This window comes from Equus asinus, chromosome 23 (genome assembly GCF_041296235.1).
Source record: "Equus asinus isolate D_3611 breed Donkey chromosome 23, EquAss-T2T_v2, whole genome shotgun sequence".
Classification (NCBI taxonomy): domain Eukaryota; kingdom Metazoa; phylum Chordata; class Mammalia; order Perissodactyla; family Equidae; genus Equus; species Equus asinus.
Genome location: NC_091812.1, coordinates 42395069 through 42419618, shown reverse-complemented (window position 1 = coordinate 42419618; position 24550 = coordinate 42395069). Strand labels below are relative to the sequence as shown.

The window sequence follows — 24550 nt, the reverse complement described above, 5'->3', positions numbered from 1 at the left end:
TAGAGCTGGGATACAAAGCTCATCCTAACACCCAAGCTCTTCCAGCACAGCACATTGTACATACAGAAAATGTCACATCCTTTAAATTGTATCTATTTTTCTGGTACTCATTTCCCTCTCCTATTTGTGCATATCTTTTCAGAGCATCATCCAGAGATAGAGAACATTGCCTAGTCCTGGGGAGGTGTGGGGGGAGGTGGAGAGAGGAGGGCATTCACTACGTCTCCATTTCCCTCATTCATAATCATTTTTACTTCATGACTGCCCGTTTCGTCAATTTCAGCTTATTAAAAACAAGACCTCTCTGTTTTTGTAGGATACTCTTTTTATTGTTGGGATTGAAATATCCTCAACAGTTCGAAGGCAGGCTGGTGCTGATGCTGGGAGCTGCGTCAGCATGGAGACAGCAACGGCGCATCATGAAAGGCAATTGCAGTGTTGAGAAGCAGCAGTTATTTGCAATCCTTGTTTCAAAAAAGACCACTTTCAGAATGTGGCGTTGGGTAGAAATGGATGCAGTCATCATTTTCAGGGGTTTTGTTGGGCTGTGGCAGCTGGGAACTCTCTTTTCTCATCTTCTACAACCCACAGACCCTCACACAAAACAGGAGGTAAAAATGCTGTTATCCTTAAAATAAAACTCGGCTGTGCGGCTACATATTGTAAGGAATTTTTTATGGAAAAAAAAGCTTTTTGTAAATGAAAAGTGATCACAGGAGTTCAAGTAAAAACTAAGCAGACATGGAAAATCGGTGTTTTTTCTTAATAAATATGAAGGGATAAAAATCTTTAGATAGGACCAATAGGCTCTGTTCCCCTCAGTAGAATGTTCTGTTTTCACCCTTCCAATTCTGCCCTCCTCTGGCTTTGCTCAAATACCAGCTTCTCCAGGAGGCCTTCTCCCACCCCTTGTGGGAGACATTTGTTTTCTTTCGCCTAACCCCTAATATGTTTTTCTCTGAGTATTCCTTCTGTCAGACATCTCCTTTCTATTTGTGCTCTGGTTACTTGTGCATGTATTTTGTCTTCTTTCCTCAGTCTGTAAGCTCCTTCAGGAAGGAATTCACACTTAAGTTGATTTATATATTCCTCCAACAAGTGTGAGTTGATAGTCTACTAGGTGCCAAGAACCATCTAGGCGTTAAGAACCCAAAGATTTACAAGGTGTATAGTAACCAGTTCTTTCCTCAAGGATCTTACCTTCAAGTATGGAAGTGAGACATGTAAACACATACATAAATTGCAGTAAAGGGTAAGCAGGATGCATATTGAATTCATTTTATAACTTTCTAAATATTTTAGTGCTTTGTTAAATGAATGAATGAATAAATGTGAGTTCCACTCTTAAACAGCAGCAAAGGTCCTAAAGAGAAATAAACGATAAAAGCTGATGGAGAAATGAAAAACCAATGACGCTGAACCGGTCCTAGGGAGCACTGTGGTGCTCAGCAGTCCAGCTCAAGCCTTCTGACTAGCCTTAGCCCTGATTTTTCTTTATCAGCTCTGTTTCCTCAATGAATGGAGTATTTTAAGCATTAAGGATAATCCTAGGGAGGCAGCCAGGTGGAGTACAAAAAACAAAACTTTCAGAAGAAATAGTATGTACGAAAAAGACAATATTAGGCATTGTGTGATAAGTGTTGATTGAAGATGCAGACAGTAAATGCTACAGAAAACAATAAATCTGACTCTCTTCAGACGAATCTTTATGGGAGAGGCATACTAACCAGAGAATGAGAAAGGGGCAAACATCTGGAAACAAGCCCTCGTGATCCAAAGACGGAATGACAGACCATGGAACATCTGGTGTTTCTTAGATTTTTATGGTTGAGGATTGCATTCCTGGCAGTTAATATTTTGATGCTAAATAGGAAAATGCCATCTACATTCTTTTACACATTTCTTAAAATATTTTCTCTTGTTGGCTGGTTCCTCTTCTCTGATATTTTTTAATTCCTTAAGCTTCATGATCCCACACTGTCTTTGTTCTCCCCCCATTTCCATAGCTGATCAATTTATCTTTGTAGAACATCCTCCTCCAACCTCCAAATGTCAGTATTCTCTGTGGCTCAATTCTTGGCTTTACAATTGAACTGTCAAAAAAATCATCACCTGAGGCCAGCCCAGGGGTATAGTGGTTAAGTTCGTGTGCTTCACTTCAGCAGCCTAAGGTACGCAGGTCATGTTCTGGACATGGACCTACGCACCACCAATCAAGCCATGCTGTAGTGGCGTCCCACATACAAAATAGAGGAATATTGTCACAGACATTAGCTCAGTGACAATCTTCCTCAAGCAGAAAGAGGAAGATTGGCAACAGATGTAAACTCAAGGCCAGTCATCCTCATGAAAAAAAAAGTCATCACCTAAAATCATAACATCACCCTTGAATTTAACATTCAATTTCAATTCTACCAAGATGGTTTTCTAATCTCTATCATCAATTTGACCATTTCCTCGCTGGATTCTACTTTCCTTTACCGAAGTCTTAAGTACATTTATTCATTGATTTACACCTTTGATCAGACTTAGCCACCTACCTGTTCCTTACATTCTTCATTCCTTCGAGAGATCAATCACTATCAGAACTCCACCACTACAATACATATCAGGGCTTAAAAACCTCCCTACAGTCAGGTTCCCCCATCAAATTCCTCACTTCCATCAATTGCATCATCATTCTCCCTGTCTCCTCAGCTTACAATATCAGGCATATTGATTCCTTCCTCTCTCAGTTTCCGTGTCTAGTCACTGGAGTTGGTTATTCTGAAAGTCTTCTTTTATACTGTCTCTGGCAATAGGAACAATCTAAAAAAATATTTTGTTGAGTAAAAGTTTTCAGACACGAAAAAGTATTTATTGTCATACTGTCTCTCCCCCATTGCACCTGCTTCCTTGGGTCCTTGTCAGCTCATGGGTGGGCCGTTGACTAGGTTATCATTCTCTATATTTCTAGTCTCTAGCCTCTCCTAACCAGTCAGCACTTTTTAGCCTGAATACTTTTCTTAAAAACACATATTTAATAAACCATTGTAAATCCTTACAATGACTCAATAACTTGATGCTATCCAATAAAAATATACTGTAAGTCTCAAATGTGAGCTATGTGTATAATTTACATTTTATAGTCAAATTACAAAATGTAAGAAGAAACTGGTGAGATTAATTTTAATAATAGTATTATGCTTAACCCAATATATCCCAAATATTACCATTTCACTATGTAATAATATTAATTTCACTTTCTTTTATATTGAGCCTTTGAAATCACATATCTCAATTCAGACTAGCCACAGTGGAAGTGCTCAAAAACCATATATGGCTAGTGTCTACCGTATTGGACAACACAGCTCTCCAACATACTTTGTGTCTCCCATTTACATTCTTAGTTCATTCACTTACCCGTATAACTTGCCTTCTTTCAACATAATTAGATCCTGATAATATCTCTAGGCTTTCCTTGCTTAAGTTCTAACTCTCCTGGGGAGCTTTCCCTCACCACCACAAGACAATGATCTCATCTCACGAGAGTTATTCTCTATGCTACTCAGCTGGCATGTCCTGTGTGCTAGTTTTTGTAATTAAAGCAGGAGAAATCACTGTGGCCAAATTGTCAGTATCTTGAGGGCGGACACTTCTCTCTGTTTCCCATATCACTTAGCAGAGTGCCTTTCACAGAGAAAGTACGGTAAATATTTGTTGATGGTGTGATGATAGTATGGAATTATTATAATACAAGTATATAAGTAGACTTTATTAATCAACAGCCTTATATTATTTACCAGTTGGCTGTGATTCCACATTATACTATCACTAATTTCATTATCAGGTTAACTTTATAGGTTTTAGTAAAGATTTATTTTCCAAAATATAACACTTATTCTTATTCTAGAAGGATAAGTAAAATATCAGAAATAGAAGGATCACATGTACTACATGAAAAGTAAAGTGAAACTAGTATAATTTTAGTTCTGTGATTTATTTCTATATGGAATGATGAGAATATTGATATCTGAAAAATAGTAAGCATAATCGTACTATGGAAGACATAATTTAGTGAGCTCCAAAAAGTACTGTCTGATTATGTTATCGGTATGGAGGAATTCTTAGAAACAAGTTGAGAAGATTTAATGAAAGAATGTGTTGGAAAAAGTGATTTGATAAAGAATCTCCAACATCATTTGTGATAGGGATGTTGTGTGCGTTTACTCCATGGATGTGTTTAGAGGCTGTGGCAAATGCTTTGTCAGGGTGTGGTAGATGCAGTGCTGGGTTCTATGTTTGCATACACAAAGTGTGCTTGATGAGATTTCACACAAAGAATTACCGATTAAAATAAGGAGTCCTGGTGTAGAGGGTAAAGAAGCTAAATGTGGCTAATATTTTCTTCATCACAGGGGATTTTTTACGTTACTATCATTTTATATAAGATAGAAATTGTCAGTAGGCCAAATTGTGGTCAGTTTGAAGTGCATGACTCATTAACATATTATAAAAACCCAGGGTAAGTTTGACAAAGCAGATCTTACATAAAAGTGTAAAATCTGTACTTAGAGACACACAAACTCCACATCACCAAAGGCCCTATTACCCCTTCAGGCCAGTTCATTCCCTGTTACAACCCGCAGTACCCCTGTGATACATGGTAGGACTTTCCAGCTATATTGTGATTTTATTGAGAGCTTTCCACTGGCATTAGGGAAACTGATTTCGTTGAAAGCCCCATATCAACTCTTAAAATTATACTACAATCTTCCTGCCAATAAGACTGACGCCAAAGTCCAAAACTTAAAATATTTATGAGTAATTCAGGAAAATTTGCTTCCTAAACTCAATGTTTATTTATTTATTTTTTTAAAGATTGGCACCTGACCTAGCAACTGTTGCCAATCTTCTTTTTTTCTACTTCTTCTTCTTCATCTCCCTCAAAGTCCCCCGTTACATAGTTGTATATTCTAGTTGTGAGTGCCTCTGGTTGTGCTGTGTGGGACGCCAACCCAGCATGGCTGGATGAGCAGTTCCATGTCCGCGCCCAGCATCCCAACCGGCAAAACCGGGGCCGCCAAAGCAGAGCGCGCAAGTTTAACCACCTGGCCACGGGGCCAGCCCCTTAAACTCAATATTTTTAAAACTCTTGGATGACTGCAAACAAAGTGAGAGTATTTCTATAGTGTGCATATGCATTTGTAAGGATTTGTTTTCCATATAACAGCTACTGTCAAATGGATAAAACTTAACTTGCAAATGCATGAGTTGTGTACATATATATATTTACTCTTCTTATAATTAAGGTTATTTTTAATTTAAATGCAGGCAAAGAGTAGCATGGGGGGGGGAGAAGCAAATTCTATCCTGGTTCACGGGTTACATTTGGTAAATCCAACCAGAAAAGCGGAAGGTGTGGGTAATAACTGAGCTGGACAAGATGCATGATGTGTCCTAGAGGCTATGCAGGAAAGTGGAGGTATGACCTGAAATAGTGAAGGGAAGAACACCTAACATAGTATGTGCAAAGCCAAGGACAAAGAATGGAGGATCCAGTCAAGAGACAAAGTCACAACTCCCAAAGAGTAATAGACATTCAAGCAAATGAGGTTCAAACAAGCAAAAGGAGTAGTTTAGGAGACAAGGTTCGTGAAGGGGAGATTCCTTCCTAGAATGTCAATTGAAGTTTGCCCTTTTTGGCTGGTAGGGCTAAAACTTGTGAGTAGGGGTGCCTGACTTAAATAAAAGGGGTTTGGGACACAAGGTACGTAGTGAATTAGGAAGCTATAAAGGTGTCTATTAATTATAGCTCTTATTAAAATAAAGCAGTTTGAATTTTGGAAATATAATTCCTATATAAATCTGAGTCATGTAAATGTTTCTGCAGCACTAAAATCAATGCACAAAACTGGGAAAATGCCTTAAAAAAAGAAATAGAAACAACAAAAAACATCAAGAGCGGTAATCAACTTTGGGCTTAAGAGATGAAAAACCATCACCACTACAGGCAGTAACAAAACAGAGAGAAAATAAAACCAAGCAGAGTCTGAACAGGAAACCAGACTCAATCACTGGCTTGCTGTAGAACATTTAGGCAAAAAAAAAGACACAGTTTTCTAAACTGTTGGATTGGTAATTAATTTGATCTTTATCACCTTCATCATCATCGTGATGATAGCTCTCTGTTACCTTACCATGGTCAACTCTTTACCATGATCACAAAGCCTTACATGATCTATGATCTGGCCTACACCTCCTCTCCCACCCCTTTCATTCTAGGCTCTTCCTGGCTCATTATGCTCCAACCACACTGGACACATTTGTGTTCTTCAAACACTAAAGACCGTACTGCAAGATGGTTCTTGTCTTAACCTTAGCTTCACCAGTAAGTCCTCCCTCTTAGGATAATATGTGAAGAAAAATTTAGTTACACCACTTTACTTTTTGAGGATAATAAAGGAAAAATATGTTCATACAATTTCAAGGGAAAGAGAGAGTAAAACATAACCAACATAATAGTGAATAAAAATATACTGATGTAAGCAATCTAAAATATTTTGCAAGAGACTTAAACAGCAATAAACTAAATACAACATTGATTCGAATTTGAATGAAATTGGTGTAATAAAAAGGGAAGCATAAAACTGAACTTTCTTAAATTCAGTCATCTACTTATAATTGCTTTTGCATCTCGGCAAACTAAGAAAGCTGTTTAACTGTCTCTTGAGTTTAAGATGAATCTCGGCATATGTTAATCTTGAAATGTTAAGGTCAACATTGATCATCTTAATCAAAGTTTTATTTTTATAGTTAATATCCTTAATATATAAGAAGTTGTTACAAGGGATTATACCAAAGATCATCTTAATCAAAGTTTTATTTTTATAGTTAATATCCTTAATATATAAGAAGTTGTTACAAGGGATTATACCAAAGATATGTGCTCTAATACATAACTATGCAAAATACATGAGCATTGCAGAAACTAACAAATAGGAATAAAAAAAATGAAAATATTTTCAACTCAACTAGTAACCAAAGAAACACATATTAAAACAATAAAGATGCAATTTTGTTTATCAAATTGGCAAAAGATGTAAAAACTGAAAAATGACAATATCTACTACTAGCAGCAGTGTGAGGAAGGAGACACTCCCGTATCTTGCTGGTAGAAGTGTTGAATCTTATAACATTTTGGAGTACGATTTGGCAATAGGTGTTATAATTTTTGTAATTTGATATGCAGGCTTGACTGAGTCCAGGAATTCATCCTAAGGAAATAATAATGATTTATGCAAATGTATAGCCTTAAGGATGTTTATCACAGGCCTGATTATATAAGAAAAAACCCTGACAACGACCTTTTTGTTGGGTCTAACGAATTATGTTTCATCCATGAATTAAGATTTAAAATAATTATACAGTACCTAAAAATGTTGTAGAAAAACAGCTTATGTCAATTAAAAGTAAGTGAAAAACAGGAGCAACCTGATGCCATTACTGAGCTTATAAAACATACATTAGTGCATAGAAAAGAGACCAGTGACTGTGTACCAAAAAGTCAGTAACAGTTAGCTCTTGGTGATAGGATTATGAATGGCTTCTGTTTTATTTTTTTTCTCTAATGTAGTTTATAAATTTTCAACAGTGAACACTGAATTATTTTTGTAAAAAGGAAAATATATATTATTTTTATAAAAAGAAAAATAAAAACTAAAAAGTTATAAAATTATGACAAATTATTTAATCCTGATCAGATATGAGATAATAAAAAAATGAACAGTAACATAGGGAGTAGAGAAAAGAAGAAAAAAAGTAAACTATTAAATTAGAAAAGCAACTAAGTATAAGGAGAGGAATGGGAGATGTGGAAGGACCATATTTCCAAACTGTGGCTCGGTCCAAGTGCTGTGCCATGAGCAAGTACCAGACCTTTTGTTTTTATTGTGTGTGTCAAAAATTCACAGTCAGCAAGGTGTACAAAGTTTCAAAAAATGCTGTTTTCTTTTATTTATTTTCTTTCATCAATATCTGAAGAGTCGATGCTATTTCTTTCGAGGCCTTATTAATGACTTGGAAAATTCTAAATTAAATTTAATAAAATACACAAATTAAATTCATTGAATATTTCTTTTGAGTTATATCAGGTACCACAGTTACCTGTGAAGTTTCATTGTTGTAGTGCAGTCTATGTTACTTTGTACTGTACAAGGCATTTTTGTTTACTTTATCTCATTTATTCTCACCAAAACCCTTGGAAATTGTATCATTTTCACTTCCCAGATAAAGAAACAAAAGTCTACCAAGGTTACATGACTCCCCAACATCCCAGCAATGCTCAAAGCAAAGGGAAATAACAAAACCAAGTTTCCATGGATCATTCTCAAACCAGCCATGAAATTCCTGTTTTATTGTCCTTTTATAATAATAAACTATAGTTCCAAAATTGTTTACTCTGTTTCTATAATTGATCTCTATGAGTACTTATGAGCTGCTGAGTATAGAGCATCATAATACAGAATTTCCAGCTACCTCCAGCAAATCATCTCACCGTTTTTTCCATATTCCATGCACGTGTTGCAAAGAAAGAATGTTCAAGTTCTGCAAGTTATTTTCACTTCTTTTTGAGAATTTTAGCAAAGCTCTATTCTTCACTTTTAATTTTACTTTCAAAGTATGTGCATAACAAAAGATATATCAAGACTAAGAAGTGTACTTTAGATGAGGTGATTATAAATAATCATTAAATAAATAATTAGACATCCAAGAGCCTTTGAGAATAATTTCAAGATTAAACTGGAGGAAGATTAGGGTCAGTTTACTAAAATATTATATTTTTTCTTATCTATATTGTGGACTTTTAAACTTAAAAATTAGAAAGTAGCCTGTAAAGAGCAGAAGAAATAATTAAATTAGTTTATAGCTTATAGAACTCCTTTTCACTCTCGTTCTGGTTATTTAAGGGAGGGAGGAGGGATATAAACATCCAAATAGATAAACCATCCAGCATCCTGACTCTGGGTTTCTTTCTCTATTCCCATTCCATGACATTTGCCTCCTTCCTATGGCAGCCTCACACTCTCAACTATATGCAGGGAATTCTCAAAATTATTTGTGTAGCTCAAACTTTTCCTCTGAGTTCTAGAAACTTTTATCCAACTTAACATTTCCATTTGGTTGTCTCACAGGCATTTCACAATTAATATGTCCGAGATGGAACTCTTCTATTCCCCTGACATTTTAATATATTTCCAATCTTCGCTATCTCAGGAAATGGCAGCACCATACATCCAGTTACTCGAACCAGAAACCTGGCCACCATCCCTGGTTTCTTACTCTGCCCTACCTTCACATGCAGTGCTTCAGCAAGCCTTTTCTCTGTACATACTAACTCTACCATAAATCCGTCCAGCATCCTATACCTCCATCACCAAGTAGTCCCAGCCTCCTTACAGAATTTAATCTCGACTTCCAACCACCCTCTGGCCAACCTGGTCATCACATAGCAGCCAGATAATCTTTTAAAACAAAAATTGCAACAACAACCTCCATTAATTTTTCAATGAGTTAACTATGCATCATGCCATAAAGTGAATACGTATTTCACATGCTTCCACTTCTGGTTTTAGAGCTTTAATAAGGTATAGTTGACATGTAACATACTGTACATGGTAAAGCATACAATTTGATGAGTTTTGACATATGTATATATCTGGAAAGCCATCACTACAATCAAGATAACAAATATATCCATCAATTCTAAAAGTTTATTTATGGACTTTTTAAAACTTCCTTCCTCCCTTCCCCATCCAAGTCTACAAAAAACTACTGATCTGCTTTATGTCACTCAAGATCACTTAGTGTTTTCTAGAAATTTATAGAAATGGATTAATACTTCCACTTTCTTAAGCTACTCACAGAGAGTCAAAATTGATTTCTCCAGTTACACTCTTACAAAAAGAAAAAAAGCATGGTGATTGAGTTTATTGAAAATCATTAGGAAAACGCCAGCATGGTTGTCTAGTTTTTAGAATGGCTTTTGAAACTTCTAAAACACTACAACACTTTTACAGACTTGTATCTTTTCCAACTCTAATAATAAAATTATATTAATAGTAAACTTTCATGTTTTTTAATTAAAAATTTTAACAAGCCTTTTGTTCTTCCCAATTTTAAAATCTAGATTTTTTCTCTTTCTTTTAATATTGTCATCATATTTTGGGAGATTCTGTCCTTCCATAGACTCTGTAATGTTAGTTAAAGCAATTCAATGGGCTTAGTGCGTATTCGCCAAAGAACTAAATCTGAACAATGCAAGAAATTCCTTACAATGCAAGGAATATTTCTTTGTGTAAGAATTTTCATAGACTTTCCAACAGAAATTTGTTGTTTTTAATTTAATCATATTGGATGATTATATATGCTATTTATTTCAGATTACATACAATTTTGATTATGAAGTATATTGAACTAATATTCTAAAACTATCATTTCTCTTCCCAGAGTAATCATAGCATGCTTTGCTTCTTGTTGCTTTAAAAGGAACGTTTTAAATTGCTCTTTACAACAATAATTATGAAGGGAAATGCCAAAATACAACTAATTTCACTTCTTGGAATTTGACATTTTCACTAGCTAAGTAATACAAACATGCATCACTTAAATGAGCAGTATTTTAATAGCAACATTTTCACAACATTTTAATTGTTGTCACATTTCTTTTTTGTTTAGAGAGACGTCTGGTGAACACCCGTGGGGTCTAAAGAACAAGTAAGATTTAAAGCATGCTGGGTTTTTAAAAAATCTGTCGTTCATATTTTCTTTGTTTTATTACTTAATACTATTTCTTTACTACCATAGATTTTAGCTTCTTAGAAAAGTGTTAGCAATTTTATTATAGAGCATGAAGAATGAAAGTGAACTTTCGACCACTTTCAGATTATTCAGAGGCTTTAAAAACCTACACAAAGTTTCTGTATATGGTAAGCAGACTTAAAGACATTACAGATGGTGTGAAATTTAAGCCCAAAGTAATGGGCATGCTTTTATGGTCAAGAGTGAATATGAATCCATAGAGTAAATTTTGCAAAGTAATTTCTTTATAAATTATATGTTTCTATAGTTGTCTTAGTCCTACCTCTTGCCTATCAGTAGAATAGGTCAAGGAGTGGTTGATTTAATTCCCAAAACCTAGTTCATGTAGAACCATGACTCAGCACCAGAGAGTTTGGACAGTGGGAGATCCACGCCCAACACTGGAATAAGATGTGTTGGGATAATAAGGGGAGAGCCTTCATTTGATGGAGTAGGAAAGAGAACAGGAGGAATAATGGTCAAAAGGAAAGCAAATGAGTAAGGGGAGAACTGAAAATAATAAGAGGAAGAGAGCAGATCACTCATAAGAATAAAGAGAGTAAACAGATTACATACACTTCATTGTCAACATTTGGAAGAAGGGAAATAGAGGTAGAACAAAGTAAGAACCGAGAGTAGAGATTGGAAACTAAAGAGAGGTAGAGACAGCATATGTGAATAGGTCGCACTTGAGAGAAAGGGCTAAAGAAAAGAGTACGTGGTAAAAGATAAAGTTCCATTTTTAATCTTTGCTACTTATTTGACAATTTACTTAGTTGAAATTAGAACTTCAACGGTTCTAAAAAAAAAGGAAGCACTGAATATTTTTATCTATTTCATTGTAGACGAAAAAGTTCTAGTCGTATAATTATTTGATGTTTCCGAGAATCTAGCTTTATGCTCAATTTAAGCCATACTTAAATGAAGAAGATGTTTCTTGATTTGTTTAAAGTTTTCTTACGAATATGCTAAACCTGCTCTACTCTTGAAATCACTTGACTTCTAAAAAAAGGGAAAATCATGCATTTAGAGAGGTGAAATAAGTTATTAAAATGTATTTCTAATCTACAGAAAGCATATGTTAAACAATTCAAAGTTACAGCCAGAATAGTCCAAATTACTCCTGCATTCAGGGACACAAAGCCCTAGATTTACTCTGTAGTTATCCCGTAATTGCTATTTGCAGGAAAAAGAAAGGTTAACAGTAGTGCTGATCTCATTTGTAAGGTGCAGATTTACCAAGGAACCTTGTAGAATTGACAGCTTTTCTATCCCAAAGCATAAATCATAAAGATTCAGCAAAGTAACCTCCCTTATATTGACATAAAGATACAAATGAGTAACGATTTATTTTTAGCGTCACTTGGGGAAGTGTGGTTTTAGGTTTATGGTTGTTGCTCTTGTTCATTGGTTTTTTTGGTGGCTATTATGTGTTAATCATTCATCATCATGATGAAAGGTCTCTTTCTTCCCAACATTTGAAGTATCTTGGGGAAAAGCCTTTGGTTATTTATGGTCCATTATGTATAAAGCTCTTGCTAATAGTCCACCATCCATTATTTTTCAAGACCATTGAGCAGAGTTCAATGGTGGTACTGTAGAAAGTGCCCATTGACTCCAATTCCAAAATACTGGGTGAAATCCCAACGTCAGAATTAAGACCCACTTATTCGCCCTGGCCCTCAATGTTTTCATGACAAAATGAGGATAATACTCCCTACTCACAAGATTGTTATGGAATTTGAATAAGTTATCAACCTGAAAGTATTTGGAAGTTGGTCAACATTAGTGGATGACATAACCGGCAAACACTTGGGTTTTAGCTCCCTAGAGGCTCTTGTCCGAAATCCCATGAGCCACACAAATGACTTTGCAAGGATTATTGCAGGTGTTTGGACTTGTGATTCAACTTTATCCTTAAAAAAATATATTTTAGGAGTAAATCAACCTATCATTTAAAAGACTCAAGTCTTCATCTTCCTGGCTGTATATCCAAAGTGGTGGAAAAGCCCTTCAGCCTCATAAAAATCTCCACCTGCTATCTGGCGCCTTACATTCCTCTAATGGACTATAACTAAGACCCTCTCTCCTATTTTAGTAGCACTAGGCTGGGTGCTTTCACGTATGTTTCCTGATGTAATCCTCAAGTCAATCATGTAAAGAATATCTGATTGTCCCCATTTCCAGATGATTATCAGAAAAGCTGAGTAACATGACCGAGCCAGAAAAAGGAGGGAGCTGTAATTGGGACTCAGAACTCTTTCCACAGTTCATGTACATTACAAAACTCTGCTACCTTCTTTAGTGAAATATGATATTTTAGTTACAAATATTTGTAGAAGTATTACCATAGTGATTTTATCCAAATTGGTGAAGAGAAAATGTTTAATGGAAAAGAGGAGGGAGCGCAAAAAGTGATTGCTAGTTTCCAAGAAGGGTGAGGACCACTGAGAGTGTAAGACAGTCTCACTAACTCAGAGCTGGGCCTTGGACAAGCTCCGTGACAAGGCATTAGTAAGCATTAAAAAAAAAAGAAATCCTACAACTCTTTCCTACTTGGCCAGCTGACAGCAGAGTCAACGTCAAGTATTCCTGCATGTGCCTTTAAGATCCAATTCATCTGCATTCTTATGATAGCTTAGCAGAGAGAAGTCCCAGGTCCCATATTTCTTTCTACATATTGGCATTCCTCTCCTCCTTAACAAAAACCCGAAGATCCTCTTTTCTGCGTGCCTCCACTTTTCTGCTGATAGTGCAAAATCTGTGGTTCATCTGAGTTGGTCTAAGTATACTTGCTGAGGTCAGGGAAGAGGATAATTACTATATCCAAACATGCATTGAACAGTCCCTGTGAGATGTCAGCCTCTTGAACTTCCTTAAGAAAAAAAAAAGCTGTTAGAAAAAATAAAAATGAGGCTTCCTCATGATTGGTTAATTGTTTAATTTAAAAAAATAACTGTTTCTAATTAATTTTATTAAAATAAACTTGTTTTATTCTTTTTTAGACAAATTATCCTAGACAGATTGTTGAACAAAATCAATGAATAATTCTCTTTTTGCTCCTTCACACACACACTCACATGCACAGACATACATACACACACACTTACACACGTGTACACACAGAATATAACAAGATCTTCTTCCCCTTTTGACGAAATATTCCATATTCTATACATCTTAGAATAAGTAATGTTGAAAAAGTGATTTTGGAGAAAAGTTGAAATGATTGAGCCTTAAATGTGTTATGACATTTCTAAACCTTAAATAATCTTTGCTTTTCTAAACAGAGTGTTTTAAGTAGTCATCATCTTGCTTCATAAAAGAGAGGCTGACTGTGTTTAGAAATACACTTTCATTGTGCTGATATCCCAGTACAGATTCCTCTTTCCTCACATTGTCTCCAGTGTAAACACACTGCTTGATAAAAATGACAAAGTTAACTTGATTGCTAGGCAGCTGTATTGTTATTACCAGAGATAAACACACTTATTTCCTCTTTGGCGTATTCTTGGTATGGAATTTCTAGACAAGTATAAAGCATTCTTTCGGGTCGATTGTGATCTTACTCATTCTAAGCTGTTGCGTAGGTGTCCTTTATACTTTTGTAAGATTGGATTTAACACGTAGAAAAGTTCAAAGGGAAAAGGTGAGCTATTAGGTGGTGTTTTTTAGGGCATGATTAGAAATAAGGATGTTATTATTAAGAAATATTTGGAGTCTTGTACACAAGGAGGAATCTAAATTGTACAACATAATGTTTCCAACAACATGCACATTTCCATCTAGATTGTGAGAACTAAGCCTTATCTTGGGATCGTGGGGGAAGTTTTATTTACAGTATCAACTTCACTCATGAAACTCAAATAAACACTCCCAGAAAGCAACAAGGTAATAGCAATGGACCAAACAGTTGTTTATTTTGCATGGCTACCTCTTTATTTCCAAAGAGAGTTATTGTTCTCCTGTGAGCTTACAATTTACTTGCTATAGAAAAATGTTCATTATCTGCCACAACTACTGATTATGAGGATGAGAAGGCATCAAGAAGGCAAAAGTGCAGCAGCCAAGAAGAGTTCAAGACTGAGGGAACTCTCAGAGTGAGGTCTCCTAGGGAGGCTGGTTAAACTACAAGATGCCCCTAACAAGGATGCATGTTACCTAGCAACCCTGTCTTGCACATTGACAGTGCCCAGCCACTGCAGTGCCTAGAGTCCCCTTCTGTGAAGGGAAGGAAGCATTGAATTAGTGGGACCCCAGTAGTGGAACTAATGCTGACAATGGTACCTTCACCACCACTATGAAAAAGCACAGTGGACACCTCCCAGTGTCTGTTACACCCAGGCGGTCTCTCAATTTTGATGTCAGTTTGGGTGTCTGGCTTAGGGCAGAGTTGGTCCTATCTGTACTGCCCATACATTTGTAACCATGCATTAGTACTAATACTTGGATTTTCTATACTCTTTTAGAGCCACATATTTACATCTGGAAACGAGTTTGTAGCCAAAAGAGCTATTTCAAAATAGTGAATTAACTCCAGTGCTGCCTCCAATGCAGGGGAAAGAAGAGAAGGAGGCTTGTTGCTTGTGCCCTTAAGGGAATAAAAAAACAGGAAAACAAAGGAAAATAGTATTCATTAAACATGGACTGTTACAAACATAGAAGTGAGTAAGGATCTTTCCATATCTGAAAACTTATTATGAATTCTGTCTTGTGAGTGATCACTTCTTTGCTATCATCAGTGATCAATGATAGAACACAACAATGATGGTGCAGCAGCAGGGGGTACTCCCACAGCACATTTATTCTCTCCATCACCTTGAGAGTGGTTTCCAAGATTAATTCTAGTGTCCGTGGCCCCATATATTAATTATTGCTGCAGAGGCTCTTTATGATACATCAGGGCTTAGCCACTCTTTTGTTGCTTTGATGTGAAGTCCCTAAAGCCTCATAAATTGAAAACAAACAAATATAAGAACTGGCAAGAGTTTTCAAATATCATTGCGTTAAGGTTTTTTTTAATTAACATCTGCACTATCTCCCTCCCTCTCTTTAATTCCCTTTCTTTCTGCTCCTATTAGTATGATTTGTTGCATTTATCTGCTTCATTCAAGAAATCCAGACGCTCAATAAATTTTGCTGAAAATTTCATCTAAGACAGTGACCATCTCTCTAATATAGATTTGGTACAGATGTTTGACAAGGTAAGCTAGTGGATACAGAATGCAAAGGCATGTCACAGTGCTCGCTTCACAAGCACGTATACGAAAATTGGAACCATACAGAGAAGGACAGCATGGCCCCTGAGCAAAAGCAAGTCACAGATTTTTCTTTTAGCATTCCTGAGTTTTGTGAAATTTTGTGAAGTTTTACTCTTCTACCTGATGTTACAGAACATAATGGCAAGGATATACACCCTCACATGGCAGATAATGATGATTCCTTATCTTGAATGGCAAAATGGCAAATATACATACATATGGCATCAAACTGTAATTGATGGACCTTGATAAAAATTTTAATTCTATTGCATAAATCTGCTTTGCTCTCATATGCACTTACAGTAGAACAGCCGTTTGACATTGTAAATAGTTTCCCCATATCTGTGTGTGAAAAGAAGGTATCTTACCTGTTGAATTTTTTTAGCCACACATATTAGAAACCACCTACCATACCCTCCTCAATTTCATGGATTTATCTCTTTTGTAGTCTTCTCAAGTACTATGAATAATGCTTGGCTCATGGTACTCCCTCAGTTTGTATGGAGCAAGTATCAGTTTCCTATGCTGTGTAACAAATTACTGCACACTCAGTGGCTTAAAACAACACATATTTATTATCTCACAGTCTCTATGGGTAGGTACACATGTGGCTTAGCTGGGTCCTCTGCAAGCATGCAATCCACATGTGAGCCGGGGCTTAGTTCTCATTTGGAGGTTCAACTGGTGACAGATTCACTCCCAAGTTCAGAATCTATTTGCTAGTGACTATTAAGAGCAAGGGCTCCAACTTCTTGTTGCTTGCTGGCTAGAGGCTTATAACAGGAACTAGAGGCTGCCTGAAGTTCATTGCCTCACGGCCTCCTCCATAAGCTGTCTTACATCATGGCGCCTTGCTTCTTTAAAGCCAGAAAGGGAAGAGAGCCTCTAGCACCAGTCTGATAGCAAGAAGGAGTCTTCTATAACATAGCGCAATCAGGGAGGTGAAATCCTACCACCTTTGCCAAATTCAATCGGTTTAGAAGTATGTCACATGTCCTGTCCACACTCAAGGGGACTAAATTAAACGAAAATATAGACACCAGGAGAAAGTGACTCTGGGGACCACCTCAAAATCTGCCTGCCAAAGAGGTATCATCATAGAAACCAGTGTCAGGGGCAAGCCCTGAAATCCCAGCTTTGAACCAGAATTTAAAACCACGTTAGGGAAAAAACATGTTAGTTTGGTCTTACTAAATAAATGTAAAATAGCTGTTAAAATAGCTGTAAATTTGTCACTACACTGCATTCACGAAAGCACTATATCCACAGCCTTTCCCATTGTAAGAGGCTGAATCTTCAGGGACTAGGAGTGCATTCCTAGCTGCTCTGACAACGAATAGCATGTGAACCTCTTTCCTTGCTGAGTGCATTCTGAGTTTCAGGACTTTGAATAACACAGTTGGTTTTAATGAACATCTCACTTGTCTGCCATTGTTTGGCCTGTAACAACCACAGAGGTGCTTATATACTGTGTAATTATTGCTGCAGTTAATACTCGTTTTACCATCTATTTACCCATAGGTCTGTTTTCTCACATAAGCACTTAATTCTATAATATTTAAATCAAAAGCTCCAGGCTTACTAGTTTTCCAGAAAGTGAGAAGAATAGATGAATTATAAGCTATTCCCCCAAGGAGTAGTGATTTGGAACATGTGGGACCATGTAACTTTGGAGCAGCCACATCTGGAGATCCCTGAAAATCTCCTGCCTTCATATCTTGCTCGAGTTCAAAAACAGATACTATTTCCGAGGGCCCCTGGAGACTGTAATTGCCACTTTCTACTTGAGAAGAAATCTCTAAGGTAACCAGGATACACGCTCCGTAGCAATTTATAACTCTGGCAATCTAAATTATGAGCATACGACGTATGAACCCTAACGCAAAGAGGATTTTTTCCATACCAAAATAATCAACATAAACCCTTGCCATTTGAAAATTACTGTTTTAAACATATTAAGTCTTGTTTGGGACACCCTTTGTGTCTGTTGTGTGACAAACACGTGACGTTTTCAGTCCCCCACTAACCCTTCTCGCCTGCGGCAATGACTACAATTGGAAGCTGCTTTCACACCTAGGCTTGAGAGAACAGAGGATTATCAGAACTCAGAAAAATCTGTGCTATTTAAGAGGACCACCCAACAAGAGCCTGACCTTAAGTAAAAAAAAGCTATATATAACAACATGTGCCCTGGCAGGTAGAGAACAAGGGAAATAAATGCCATAATTCCTCATTTCTTTCACCTTCTCATATTCTACTGGTGCCCACATTGCAGCAACCAACAAGAAGCTACAAGGCAAGAGAGCCTGGTTGAAGCAGTCTATGCATAAATGAGTTCATGAGGCTGAGAGCAACAGGGAGAAGGTGAAGAATAGACCAGGAGGGATAAGCAGAGATTATCCTGTAGCAGGTCAATGTGCATCAGAAGTCAAAGATATTTATGGATAATTTTGTCTCATTTTTATTAAAATTCTAACTCTTGTCCATGGTCTGATTTCTATAGGTTTCTTCGTTTTATGCCTGGGAAATACTGGTCAAAAATGTATTGAATCTGTTACTCTCTAACTCACCTTAGGAACTACATCAATCATCTATTTCATTTATTCATATTCTGACCACTTTTCAGAAATCATGGGGCTTTTAGAAGGGAGTGTTGAAACCTTAAATGTTCTTCTAATCATTCGTAACTGGACTTTCCCTGAAGGCAGTTCCTGACAATTTCCATCTTCCTATAGGCTGACCAACTTTTGGACACTTTTGTAATTCCAAATCTTCTTTATAGGAAGGCCCAAGGACTCTGAGGAGGAAAAAATTACCGAAGACCCCTCCACACAGGCCCCATCAACAGAAAAATTGAACTCCTTAAAATAAGGCTAGTCAAAATCTGGAGAGAATTTCTGAAAGTTACCATAAATTGTAGCTTATTACATAATATTTTTGCAATCTGCCCTTGCACTCTTTACGCAAGGAAAAAAAGCTTTGTGTCTAGATTTGAGAGAGAATCCCAAGAAAAGCTTTATGCCTAGATTTGAGATAGCATATTTCAAAATTAGCACATGTATTACAAAATGAAATCCTCCAGTTTTGTCAATGGAGAAACTGGTATCTACTATGTCTAAATTATATTAACTCTAACCCAAATCATCATTCAACTTGTTTTTGTATTCCTAAGCACTCATGCAAATTTTTACAATCATTCCAATTTTTTTCTCCATACCAACTGACATCTTCATAAAATCTTTCTCCAGACCAGTTTTAAATTAAGAGTTAGCGCTGAAATCTGTGGATCAGTTAGACATTAATCGTAGGACTATAAATGCTATGCAACCCCATATTTCAATTCTATTGGGTTTACATTCAGCCTTTTATGACTTAGGATGAGTCAATTTTTATTCATTCACAATTTTCACATTTCTTAAGTAGATGGTATTCCTGGTAATCTTTCGCTGTGGTTTTAATACTGTGCATATATATAGTGTTTTGTAAATGTGAAACAAAATACTAAGAATAATGGAAAAAATTACAAAATGAGTATTAGGTGAATGAGGGAATTATTTGTACTTTTATAGAGAGGCCTACTATATTTATGCACACATTAGATTAATTTCACGGGGTTTTGTTTTTCTGTTTGTTTTTATCTTTCAAATAGATGGATTTCTTCCTAAGGGAGTATGCTGAGGACTACTTTGATTCCTCCTTAAGTTACAATTACATAATTTAAGATTTTTCCCTTTAAGCATGATGTGAAATTTATCTTAAGTAAAACTGTTTTTATACTTTACCTGATAAGATACTTACTTCATTTATATCAAGGTAAAAGAGAGGAAAAAAATAACTGTTTATATAGTTTTTTAAAAAAAAAGTTATTGCAATGTAGTGGTTTTTTAAGTTATATAACCAGCAATTCCCAGTATATTATTAGTGGGGCTAGTTAATAATCTTTGCAAAATTCCAAAAATCATGTTTCACAGTGTTTGAATATTTTAACCCAGAATTTCACCATTTGATTTCTTTTGCTTCCTTTCCCTCAGCAAAACCAGAGGCCAATGGTATAACAGATGCAAAATTCATGCCTTCCCTGTGTCTATAGAGTTACCAGATTGGAGATCTAGAATGCATTCTTACTATGTAACGGAAGGGAAAAGGCATGGGTTACTTAACAGCCCATTATGGACTGTGGCTTTGTTAGCTAGAACATCGGATAAGCAAGCATAAAAAATGATCAAAAATGTTAAAAAAATCATCTTGTAACCTTATCTTTTCATTTATCAATTTTTTATATGTTTTCCTCAAGCAGACTTTTAAAAATTCCTGATTTTAAACTGATGCTTGTTTTCCATTTTTAAATGATTTTAACTGGCCTCCTCTTCCATGACTTTGGACAAGAAATTTTAGCCAGAGATCAATAAGAGTGTAATAGCTTACCCAGAAAAGACAGCTCTTTAGCTCTTCCGTAAGAAGGATCATCTGTGTTTGTGTGACTGGGTCGCTATGTTTCACTGGATAGATTTGTCCCTGGAACAAAGACCTGAATCCTATCTATAATTTTTATACTGCCAGAATGATGATTCTAAAACGCAGATTATTGTGGGTCTCAATCCCACTTAGGCACAAGCTCTTTACAAAGTATTTAAGGCTTTTCATGAACTCATTCCTTCCCCCATGTCTAGCCTTATCTCTTACCCCACTCTCCCTTCCACACATCTGTGCTTTAGCACTACTCGATTTTATCATATTGCTCCCCAAAGGCTGGCTTCTCTTATGGTACCATGACTTCTATTTGCATCTCCTTCAGTTAATCCCATGGCACTCTAATTAACTTCTAATAGGCCTTACTGTACTCTATTATAATAATGTATTTATATGCCTGTACTTTCCAAATGATGGAGAACAATTTGAAGGTAGGGATCTCATCTAATTCTTTGTATCATCAGGAGAGTATCTAGTAGATAATTGGCTCCAAACGTTTCTGAATAAGTGAATTGTACCACAGACAAAACTTGAGAGGGCTATAAGAATGCTTCCCAGTGCAGCTGCAAGAATTTATTGGCACTTTATCAAGCAGAAGGAATCAATTTAATAATTTTTATCATAGTCACAATGGTGTATGTAGGAAAGTGGGTGAATATTTGGGTCAATTGATAAGACTTGTATCTCTTTGTTTCCGGTTTGAAATCAGAGGGGTTCTATCGCTGTCTTGTTTTGTTTTTAACTTTCAATAGTTTTCTAGGTTTCATCTGATGCCTTTTCTAGTCACAAGAGGGAAAGAGCCGTAGAATACAAAATTATGTTCATTGTTATAACAGACAAAAATTATTATTTTTTAATTCAATCATAACTTCCATTTTGATGTTGTTGGAAATACAATTAGAAAAAAAATATAAAAGCTGAATTGACTTAATGTCACTATTTTAGCCAGTCAGTCAGAAGGAATCCATAAGGTCCTGTGCATGTCACATACTCATGGTATATTTTTTATGTTTTCCACTTTTAAATGATAATGCTGTGCTCTCAAAGGATTATTCTTATAAAAAATGATTTTAAAATAAATTTAGTGCCTTATTTATTCATTAAAATACTAAATGGTAGTAGAGAAAAACATATATATCTCTCTCTCTCACAGACACACAGCACGCTCACCTATATATACATATGCATAGTACAATTACAGCATCTTTTCCCTCCCTCAGGAAAGCCTAGAGTTTAATATATGTCAAAAAATAGTTTAAAACCAAGAAAGTAGTTTAAAAGAAAATAAATAAAACTTAGGTATTTGGAAAAAAAGGAATATTCAACTAGAAGAGTTTCTTCTTGTTTTTTTTCCCTTGTAAATTCTTTGACCATTCACATATTGGTACAATTCTTAAGTACATTTTCAGAGAAGAAATATTGAATAACATGACGTGGTAAAGACATTTCTCTCAATGGGTGGAAATAAAGTCATCATTTACTAGAAAGTCAGCTTTCACGTTAAGTAATTCCTAGATCATATGTTAATATTATATGGGTAATGAAACCACACCACCTCTTATTCTTGAGTCTCTCATTCAAGCTGAATCCTATCTTATATTATATAACAATAGAAAAGCAGTGAACAACCAAAAACCTTTTCTGTCTGGCTGGTACTATGGTATTAGAAGCTAATTAGAATACTAAATCTCATATTAATACACATCCCATGATCAACATGTGTTTAAATATAGTCTAAGTCTTTAGGTAAATCACGGCATATGGAACTCAAGGTCTAGCTCTGCTACATTCAAAAACACCTCTAAAATCTGAATTTAAAATATGTACAAAGCAATAATACAAAGACAAATTATACAGGAGAGGGTAAAAATGATCATGAGATGTCAACAAATTTTGGGAGGTGGAAGGTAGATGAATTAACAAAATAGAAAAATCTGAAACCTGTATGCTGGTAGCTTAGATAACTGTGACCTGTGCCAATTCACTCCTACTCTGGGAACCTGGAAAGCTTTAGGACTTGGGCTTACCAAGTATATGAGAGTAAAAGAAAGCACTTGAGACTGAAAACAAGAGAATTGTTTGAAAGTCTAGGATATGCTTAGATCACCAAATCCCTTTCCATGTTCATCTATAGCTAGTGGAGCACCTCCCCCCTTTCCCACAGGAGACCAATGGTATAAAACTTTAGAGAAACTGAATTAAAAATCAAGGATATCAAAATAAAAAAGGCTGAGGATGAGGAACTGGTCAGAAATCATGAAAAAAGAAACTCAAATATCCTCCCTAGATACAAACTCCCTACTCCCAGGATATCAGAACAAGGAATGAAATTCAAATATTCTTTGGAAAAACATAAAGTCCTTGAGAAAATACTCACAGGTAATGATATGTAGGAGTTGTGATTCCAACATAAAGCTATCTCATTACCCACCACCCTATCATAAAGCCCCCAGTCACACACACACCAACACAGAACTTCCCACAAGAGCTTCTTATGACACCACTCAGATAATCAAGGATGACCAGATAAATGAGGAACAGTTTCAACGTAAAAGAGAACAAAACAAATAAAGATACAAATAAAAATACAAATCATAAAAAAAGAACAGTCAGAGAAAAATTGAAATATCCTGGATATTTAAAATATTGTAGCAGATAGACAAAATACAAAAGGAGAGATGAAAGATAAACTTGAGAAAATCTTCTAGAAAAATGAGCAAAAAATAAAAAGGGATGGTCAATAAGAACATATATTTTTTCAATCAGAGAATTAATCCAAGATAACCAATATCTGACTAAAATGACTTCCAGAAAGAGAGACCATAGAAAATCTAAAGAATGAAAATAGCCAAGAAATAACAAAAGAAAATTCCCCTAGAACTGGCAGACATGATTCTCTGAATTGAAAGGATCCAATGACTGCTCAGCATATGGATTTTTGAAAAGACCTACTGGAGACACATCACAGGTAAATTACAGAATAGCCAAGTTAAAGAATCAAACCCAAGGAGTGTAGGCAACAGAGAGGGCAGTGATGATCACAGGTCACATACTAAGGAATGGGAATAAAAATGTCACTGTTGTTCTCAAAACAGCATTGAATACTCAGCTGCTAAAAGACAAGAAGCCTTCAAACTTCTAGAGGGAAAAGGATTTCCAACTTAGAATTCTATACCTATCCAAACTATCAATAAAGTGTGAAGGTGTAATAAAGGCAATTTCAGACAGGCAAAATATTTTAAGAATCACTTCTTATCTACTCTTTCATAAGAAACAACGGGAGGATATGCCTAAGCAACACTTGAGAGTAAACTACATAAAACAAAACAAAGATGCAAGAAACAAGAGACCAAACACAGGAAAGAGTAAAAGGAAGTCCCTCCCCCAATAGCTATACATTGGCATGTAAAGCCATAGGTCCAGATTGGAGTAGGGGGGTAAAGGCATGAAGGTCTCTGAGAAGGAGTGGAATTGATGGAAATTTTGTAGCTTTCTCTGAATGTTTTGAAAGAAATATTTATAGGCTTGTGTTAGATCTATTGGACCATTTTACAAAAACAAATAGGGCAAAGCACATAAAAAAGCAAGCAACTTTTAAAAATTAGTAAAGGACCTGTTTGAAGGAAGATGTATTTGTATAATACACACATTATTTTCCCTTAGATTTTATTATTTGCAGAGGCTGTGGAGGGTGATGGGGATTGCACTCTCCTTGTTCCTCCTTGATCCTGAGCTATCTTTGGAGCTGCCAGTTAACACAAAGTAATTTGGTCTGGAAAATAAAATTAAGTGGTTGAGGGTGGAAGGGTAGAGCTGAAAAGGCCTATTGGAATTAATTTTTATGTTTTCCTAATACACATTACCATATATTTCTATGTATACCTCTACTCACAACCTTACTGATAGTTTGAAATTAAAATTAATTTATCTTTCCATTTCTCTTTTCTTAATACATATAGACTGGAACACACACTCTCTTA

The 24550-nt window shown here is 35.9% G+C and overlaps 1 protein-coding gene and 1 non-coding gene across 26 annotated transcripts in view; both read left to right on the top strand.

Annotated features, from left to right (window-relative positions):
• PTPRD (protein tyrosine phosphatase receptor type D) overlaps positions 1-24550 on the top strand; it is a 2080413-nt gene that overhangs the window by 1443484 nt on the left and 612379 nt on the right. For all 25 annotated transcript variants that reach the window (XM_070495512.1, XM_070495506.1, XM_070495510.1 and 22 more), the window contains one exon: positions 10717-10755. The gene's annotated coding sequence lies outside the window, so the exon portion shown is untranslated. The remainder of the gene's footprint in view (positions 1-10716; positions 10756-24550) is intronic.
• LOC123280308 (U6 spliceosomal RNA) lies at positions 16081-16190 on the top strand. The gene has a single exon (XR_006519116.1). It is a non-coding gene; the product is annotated as a U6 spliceosomal RNA (small nuclear RNA).